Source organism: Priapulus caudatus, unplaced genomic scaffold (assembly GCF_000485595.1).
Source record: "Priapulus caudatus unplaced genomic scaffold, Priapulus_caudatus-5.0.1 Scaffold653, whole genome shotgun sequence".
NCBI lineage: Eukaryota > Metazoa > Priapulida > Priapulimorpha > Priapulimorphida > Priapulidae > Priapulus > Priapulus caudatus.
Genome location: NW_014577714.1, coordinates 131,666 through 139,025, shown reverse-complemented (window position 1 = coordinate 139,025; position 7,360 = coordinate 131,666). Strand labels below are relative to the sequence as shown.

At 40.4% G+C, this 7,360-nt stretch overlaps 1 protein-coding gene across 1 annotated transcript in view; it reads left to right on the top strand.

Moving 5' to 3' along the window:
- Positions 1-1,258: 1,258 nt before the first annotated feature.
- The window catches only part of LOC106812480 (regulation of nuclear pre-mRNA domain-containing protein 2-like), a 19,211-nt gene continuing 13,109 nt past the window's right edge, over positions 1,259-7,360 (top strand). The window contains exon 1 of the mRNA XM_014816364.1: positions 1,259-1,584. The gene's annotated coding sequence lies outside the window, so the exon portion shown is untranslated. The remainder of the gene's footprint in view (positions 1,585-7,360) is intronic.

Here is a 7,360-nt window from a genome sequence, read left to right as displayed (position 1 = left end):
TTGTATGCGTAATATGCACCAAACAAGAGTGTTTTGCAGTCGTAGGTGGTTTTTTCCCTTTGAGTACCGGGCATCCGTGCCCTCTCTGCCGGAGTTGGTACTCTAACCTTGTATAGGCAGTGCATCAGGTTGCAAGCCATGTTCGAAGTGCGAAGGAGACATGTGTGCGACCTGTAAATGCAATGTAATACTGCTATAAAGGTTAAACATGTACTCTCCTGTTTAACTCCAATTGTTGTTTCATGACATTATAGTTCATATGATGAGATTTTTGTGTGCTAATTGTTGTTGAATTAATGTGCAACTTTAAGGTTTGCATGTATTAGGAGAAATGTGACTGTATTAATAACTCTACATATATCCATTCACTACAATGAACATGTATCTAGTTTTGTTTGTTATAGCGCGCTTTATTTTACGAAATTATAACCTGGGAATAATCTATAATAATAATAAAGTCAATAAATAATAATAAATAATAATAATGTTATGAATTTGTTGCCAATATTGTCTTCTGCAATACATTCTGTCATCATGAGTGCCGGGAGCACGCGTAGTGAATGGTAACAGTAATCAGCATGCAAGTATGGAATAGCGGGCGGGAATGCTGAGCTCCCCCTCTCTCCTCCCGTCCTCCTCCTCGCTCCTCTCTCCCCTCTGCATCCTCATCCACCTCCTCCTCACTCTCCTCGCCACCGAAAGATATGTGCCAATTTTCCGGGATGGCCCTCTAACGGTATAATTCGTAATAATATATATATATATTTATATATATTCATATCGCGTGTGTGTGTGTGTGTGTGTGTGTGTGTGTGTGTTGTGTGTGTGTGTGTGTGTGTGTGTGTGTGTGTGTGTGTGTGTGTGTGTGTGTGTGTGTTGGTGTTAGTGTGTGGTGTGTGTGTGTTTTATAAGAATATAAATTGCTACAGACTTGATTACATTTCGCGGTTTAGGGCATCATCTCGCGTAATTTCACGTCATTTCGCGTCATTGCGCATCATTTCGCGACATTTCGCGACATATCTCGTCATTTAATTAATTAATTTAAAATTAATTAGCATTTTTATTTAATTTAAGATAATTTAATAACAATTTAACTTTAATTTAATAAAAAAACATATTTTATTTCATTTTATTATGATGATTTTGAGTCATTTCGCGGTTTGGAGGCCGTCATTTCGCGTCATTTCGCGGCATTTCGCGTCATTTCGCGATTTAGTAGGCCCCATCGCCATCTAGCGGTCAATTCGCAGTCATGGCGGCGTTTCCATGTTGTTTGGCGAGGAAATATAGAAAATAAGCAGCGTCTGTGTTTACGCACTGTTGTTCATGTGATTGTAGGGTATTACAATGATCGTTGTAAACAATATGGTCAAGGATTTCTGAACTTGGGAATTCTCAGAATAATCATATTTTCTAATGCTTCTATTATTCAAAACAAACAGAAACACCATTGATACGCGCGTCGTACCGAATAGCAGCATCACGGTTACTGCTGCTGTACAGCGTGTACAGATGCTGGGAGTAGCTTGATTGCTTAGTACCGCGGATAGTAGTCGTTTTTAGGTTGGAAAACACTGAAAGGTAAGCGCAGGAATTCTAAATGGGCTTAATTCCATGAATGTGACACTGATTGACTATATTATTCCAAATTCCAGGATTCAAAATTTAATTTCAGAGAGTAAATTTGAGAGATATTATTTCTGTTACTGTTAGTATTACTAATAATACTAATTAGGGTACCGGGTACTATTACTATTAGTATTACTACTATCATACGTTTTGCAACGGCCAAGATACGTTGATTAGGCTTGTCCTTGTAGCTTCGCAGGCCCAAGGATAGCCACAAGTTCCCATCTCGCTTAACACTACGTGGCGAGAGGGTCACAAACCGACGCATTAGAATTTTGGGCGCAAATCCACTTTAGGCACCTTAGGTATCACGAAGTGATGCACAGATTTCTGTGTATCATCAACTGATGCACAGACGTTCCGTATATCAAGGAATGATGCAAAAACCCTAACCCTAAACCGACCAGGCTCTCCGACTGTTACACGATGGAGGAGCCTGACACCCTTCCATACGAAATACCTGGTAGCTTGAAAACAAACTCCTAATTTCGTAAAATTGCGTAATTAAAACAATGTATTACCACATTTGACCTCACCTGTTACATGTTTGCAACTATCGCATCATTTCTTAATAACTATTTACCTCGAAATACACGTTAAAATAAGAGAATTTCGAACAGCGCTATAATATTTGAACGTTGTAAAACGCCATACTGGATGTTCTTATGTCTATGCGCGAAAACTACACGAGATTCGCCACGAACTTTCGCTACGTATTATGGGATATCTATTGAAAAATGGCGGAAATGGGGGCGCTTGTTTGGAGTTTCATCTTATCAATTCTAATAATTGCTCGCTGACACGTAAATACATACTCAGTGATAGCGCACATATAATAAATTGAGGCGTGGAAGTACAGAAAAGCGGTAAGAATCATAAAAAGTGAGATAACAACGTTAAATAGCAGCGCACATACTACCGAACATATTTCTAATGCATCGGTTTGTGACCCTCTCGCCACGTAGTGTTAAGCGAGATGGGAACTTGTGGCTACCCTAACCCTAACCAGTAACCCTAACCCTAACATTAACACACTTCGTGATACTTAAGGTTATACGTTATGACTTAGGGTTAGGGTTAGGGTTTTTGCATCATTCCTTGATATACGGAACGTCTGTGCATCAGTTGATGATACACAGAAATCTGTGCATCACATCGTGATACCTAAGGTGCCTAAAGTGGATTTGCACCGAATTTTGTTCGGCAGTACGTGCGCTGCTATTTAACGTTAAATTATCTAACTTTTTATGATTCTTACCGCTTCTCTGTACTTCCGCGCCTCGATTTATTATATGTGCGCTATCACTGAGCATGTACTTACGTGTCAGCGAGTAATTGTTTATAAATTGATAAGATAAAACTCAAAAAACGGCGCCATTTTCCCATAGATATCCCATAATACGTAGCGAAAGTTCGTGAATTTTCGCGTACAAGAAGAGACATAAGAACATCCAGAATGGCGTTTTACAACGTTCAAATAGTATAGCTGTTCGAAATTCTCTTATTTTAACGTGTACTTCGAGGTAAATAGTAATTAAGAAGTGTAGCGATAGTTGCAACATGTAACAGATGAGGTCAAATGTGGTAATACATTGTTTTATTTACGAAATTTTACGAAATTCGGAGTTTGTTTTCAAGCTACCACTGGGTACCAGGCATTTTCGTATGGAAGGGTGTCAAGCTCTTCCGCCGTGTAAGAGTCTGAGAGCCTGGTCAGTTTAGCCCAAGGATAGAGAACATAGGTCCCAACACAGGCACTTGGAACGTCTCAATAAAAAAAAATAATGGTAAATAAACACGAAATGTACCAAAGTCTCAATGTTTCTCTACTCTATTTCGCCTATAATCACCTGTAAATGCCGGTCAAGTGCTCATCTGCAACACACAAGTACACCGAACGCCCGCCTGCGTTGTGCTGCATGCACAAACAACATGAATAAGAGAGCAGGTAGGAAAGCGGGATTGAAAAATTCGTTCGACGCTCGCTTCATTTCACACCATCACAGCTCGAATACACATCCTACAGCTTCCATCTTGGTATCTATGTGTACATAAATGTTCACTTGTTCAAATTATAACTCTGGCCTTTGTTCTTACCTACTCCCACCAGAGATATCTCGTGAAATCCTGCAGGAAATGTTCTCTCCGTGAAAATGTAAAGAGGACGTTATCATCCGAAAATCCCTAACGGCACTACTTTCGATCGATCGCTGTAGTCGTGTGTGCGTGACGTCATGCCCGCGCGCATTGTTCTTGGCTTGGCGGGCCTCGAAATGGAGCTCGGAGGCCGGCAGCAGCTCATCCCGGCATGCAATGCGCCCCATTACTCGTGTATAAACAGACATCTCGTCCTCTTTACATTTTCACGGATAGAACATTTCCTGCAGGATTTCACGAGATATCTCTGGCGGGAGTAGGTAAGAACAAAGGCCAGAGTTATAATTCGAACGAGTGAACATTTATGTACACATAGATACCAAGATGGAAGCTGTAGGATGTGTATTCGAGCTGTGATGGTGTGAAATGAAGCGAGCGTCGAACGAATTTTTCAATCCCGCTTTCCTACCTGCTCTCTTATTCATGTTGTTTGTGCACGCAGCACAGCACGGGCGGGCGTTCGGTGTACTTGTGTGTTGCAGATGGGCATTTGACTGGCATTTACAGGTGATTATAGGTGAAATAGAGTAGAGAAACATTAAGACTTTGGTACATTTCGTGTTTATTTACCATTATTTTTTTTTATTGAGACGTTCCAAGTGCCTGTGGGTCCCAATAAAACCAATGTGCCTAACCCTAACCCTAACCCTAATCATAACCCTAACCCTAACCATAACCCTAACCTATTATATTGATATAATATTATATTTATATTGATGTAAATGACATTGGTTTTATTGGGACCCATGTTCTCTATCCTTGAACCGCTTCGCATCTTACTATCTTAGCTCCCTAGAACTACACATTTTACTACATATTTATTTGAGACCTTCATTATGTCCATTTTATTATTGGCTGTGGCTACGGGTACGGCAGCCGTATCTTAATGTCTCGAGGCTGGAGGTACGGGAGTCCATTCGCTTTCATACTTAACGAGACAAAGATAGCGGCGGGTGGCGCCAGATTTCGAAATAACGCCTTGGGAAATAAATTCACGATTTGAGAGTTTAGATGAGCTAGAACCCTAACCCTAACCCTAACACTAAAAAGGGGCTTCAACGAACGGCAGCTGCCGTACCTCCAGCCACTGCGTTTATTATTACTATACCTCGGTTGCAGGTAGTCTCACTCTCAGTCATACATCGCTCATGTATAGTTTTGTATTACTCGATCATATTGCCGTTCTTGGATTAACTTTGTGTAGTAACTTTATATTACAGTGTGGTTGACTTGAAGACTGTACAGTCAATTCGCTCTCCCTCGCTGCATTTACTGACAAATTGTTATGACATACAGGGGTAGAAATTAACTTTTGAACACGGGAGTCCAAGGGACTCCCTACCCTCAAAAAGAGGGAGTCCGCAGTCTGAGGTTAAAAATTAAAGATACTAACAATAACGCATTGCTTATTTTTAAAGCCGCACAATGCGCATCCAAACGCTAATTTCTCCAGTACTAAACTAGCAAATACTTCGTGTCATGCATAATCACACTACCTTATGACAAAATAAACTAGTTGCTCCCATTTCACTGCGCGTTTGCTTAAAACCCACAAGAAAGAGGTGAGAAAACTGGCATTCTGGCGCAAACGCCGACTGTTTGCCAAACAATTTAGCCTCGAAGTGGTGAGGTGACGTCACATGTTTTTATCTTTGCTACACCCGTACCGCTGTACCGCAGCACTGCTGCCCGCTGCACGGTTGCTTGGGGAAACTGTCAACAACATCGGAGAATTTGAACAACATTGGAGGTATTTTCAAATATCTTTTATAAGACAACGCGCAGTGAAATGGGAGGAACTAGAGTTTATTTTGTCATAAGATAGTGTGATTATGCATGACACGAAGTATTTGCTAGTCTAGTACTGGAGAAATTAGCGTTTGGATGCGCATTGTTGCGGCTTTAAGATTCATGCAGTTGCACGTCTGCCAAATTTTCTTTGGACATTAGCTGAAAAATACGGTAATTCCGCGAGGCCATGCTCTGGAATGAACTAGTTAGTATGGCAGAATTTTCAGGGAGTCGTACGGACTCCTGCATATGTCAAATCAGGGAGTCCGACAGTAAATCGGGGAGTATTTGACTCCGGACTCCCGTTAATTTTGCAACCTGACATATGTAACTATGTACTATTTAAAAGCGTTAATAAATTCCAAAATCAAAATCAATCACATTTCATAGCCTTGGTCAAGTGCTACTGGTAATACTTGGTGCAAGAATATTATTAATAGCTTCAGCTCTATTGCCCCCAGGCTCCATTTGCGTTGTAGCTTAAATGCTGAACAGTTGCTGCTAACTACAGTGCTAGAGCTTGTTACTATGTATTAATTGACAGTAGGTAGCACATCATGATTTTGAGAATTGAAAGTTTTCCTACTGCCTTGTAAACTCACCTTGAAGCATCTCCATGCCTTGCAAATGCTCCTTTTGCATGTGTCCTTTTACCATGACGTGACAGGTAGCAATATCTCTTCTTGAATAGTTGATACCACACAGACGTAGAACAGTTTGGGTGTTAGTCGCTGTCATTGCTCTTAAAATATCGTACATCCTAAAAGGAAGTGTATGACAGGAGTGCCTTGCTGAGGGAAGCATCCTTTAACAGAGGTCACCATAGCACATTGCTTGTAAATATTAATTTTAACTAACTCACAATAACCCCACTCTCACCTGCAACATGCCTTTGTATTACTCGCTATGAGTATGACATACTTATCAGGGTGCGAAATTAACGCGAGTGGAGTCGAATACTCCCTGCTTTACTGTCGGACTCCCTGATTTGACATATGCAGGAGTCCGTGTGACTCCCTGAAAATTCTGCTATACTAACCCGGGTTTCTTATATACATAAGAGGCAACTTCCAAGTGGCGCACCGCCGTTTTCAAATTGTTCCCCCTGTCCCTCTCTCCCCCTGCGTCTGCATGCAGAAACCACATTAAATATATATGTTTTCATGCCCGTTAAACAAAAATCTCTTTGCCAAGACTTCGTTAAAAGAGGTATGATAGTAAGTTAATTTCTTGGATTTAACACAATATAAATATGAATTCATAGTTTCAACGAAATCCAATGAACTTATTTCATTCAGGTATGATAGTATATTGATGACACTGCAGGCCTCGACGCTTACTTTCAAATCTGGTTGTCCTGTCGGGCAACAAGAAGCAATTTTTACTTGTCCGAATTTTGATTTTACTTGTCAAAAATTTACTTGTGCAATCTATGAGCCGTTAATGTCCTCTTTTGGTTCAGTGCATATCATATTATCAGGAGTGTATAATATAGAGACCTATATCAAGGCTCGACACTAACTTTTTTTTTCAGTGGCCCGATCGGGCCACCAAAATCATTGATTTTCAATTTTTGGTGGCCCGAAAATGAAATCTGGTGGCCCGAAAAAAAAGAAGAAAGAAAAACACATCTTTATTTCAATCTCGTATTGTATATTATTTGAAAATTGGGCCGTCTGATGCACTTGCACAAGTCTTTAAACAAACCCCACACAATGGCACACACTGACATTGATGATTGAGGCATACATTTGTTTTTAAAATTAATGTTTTTAAAATT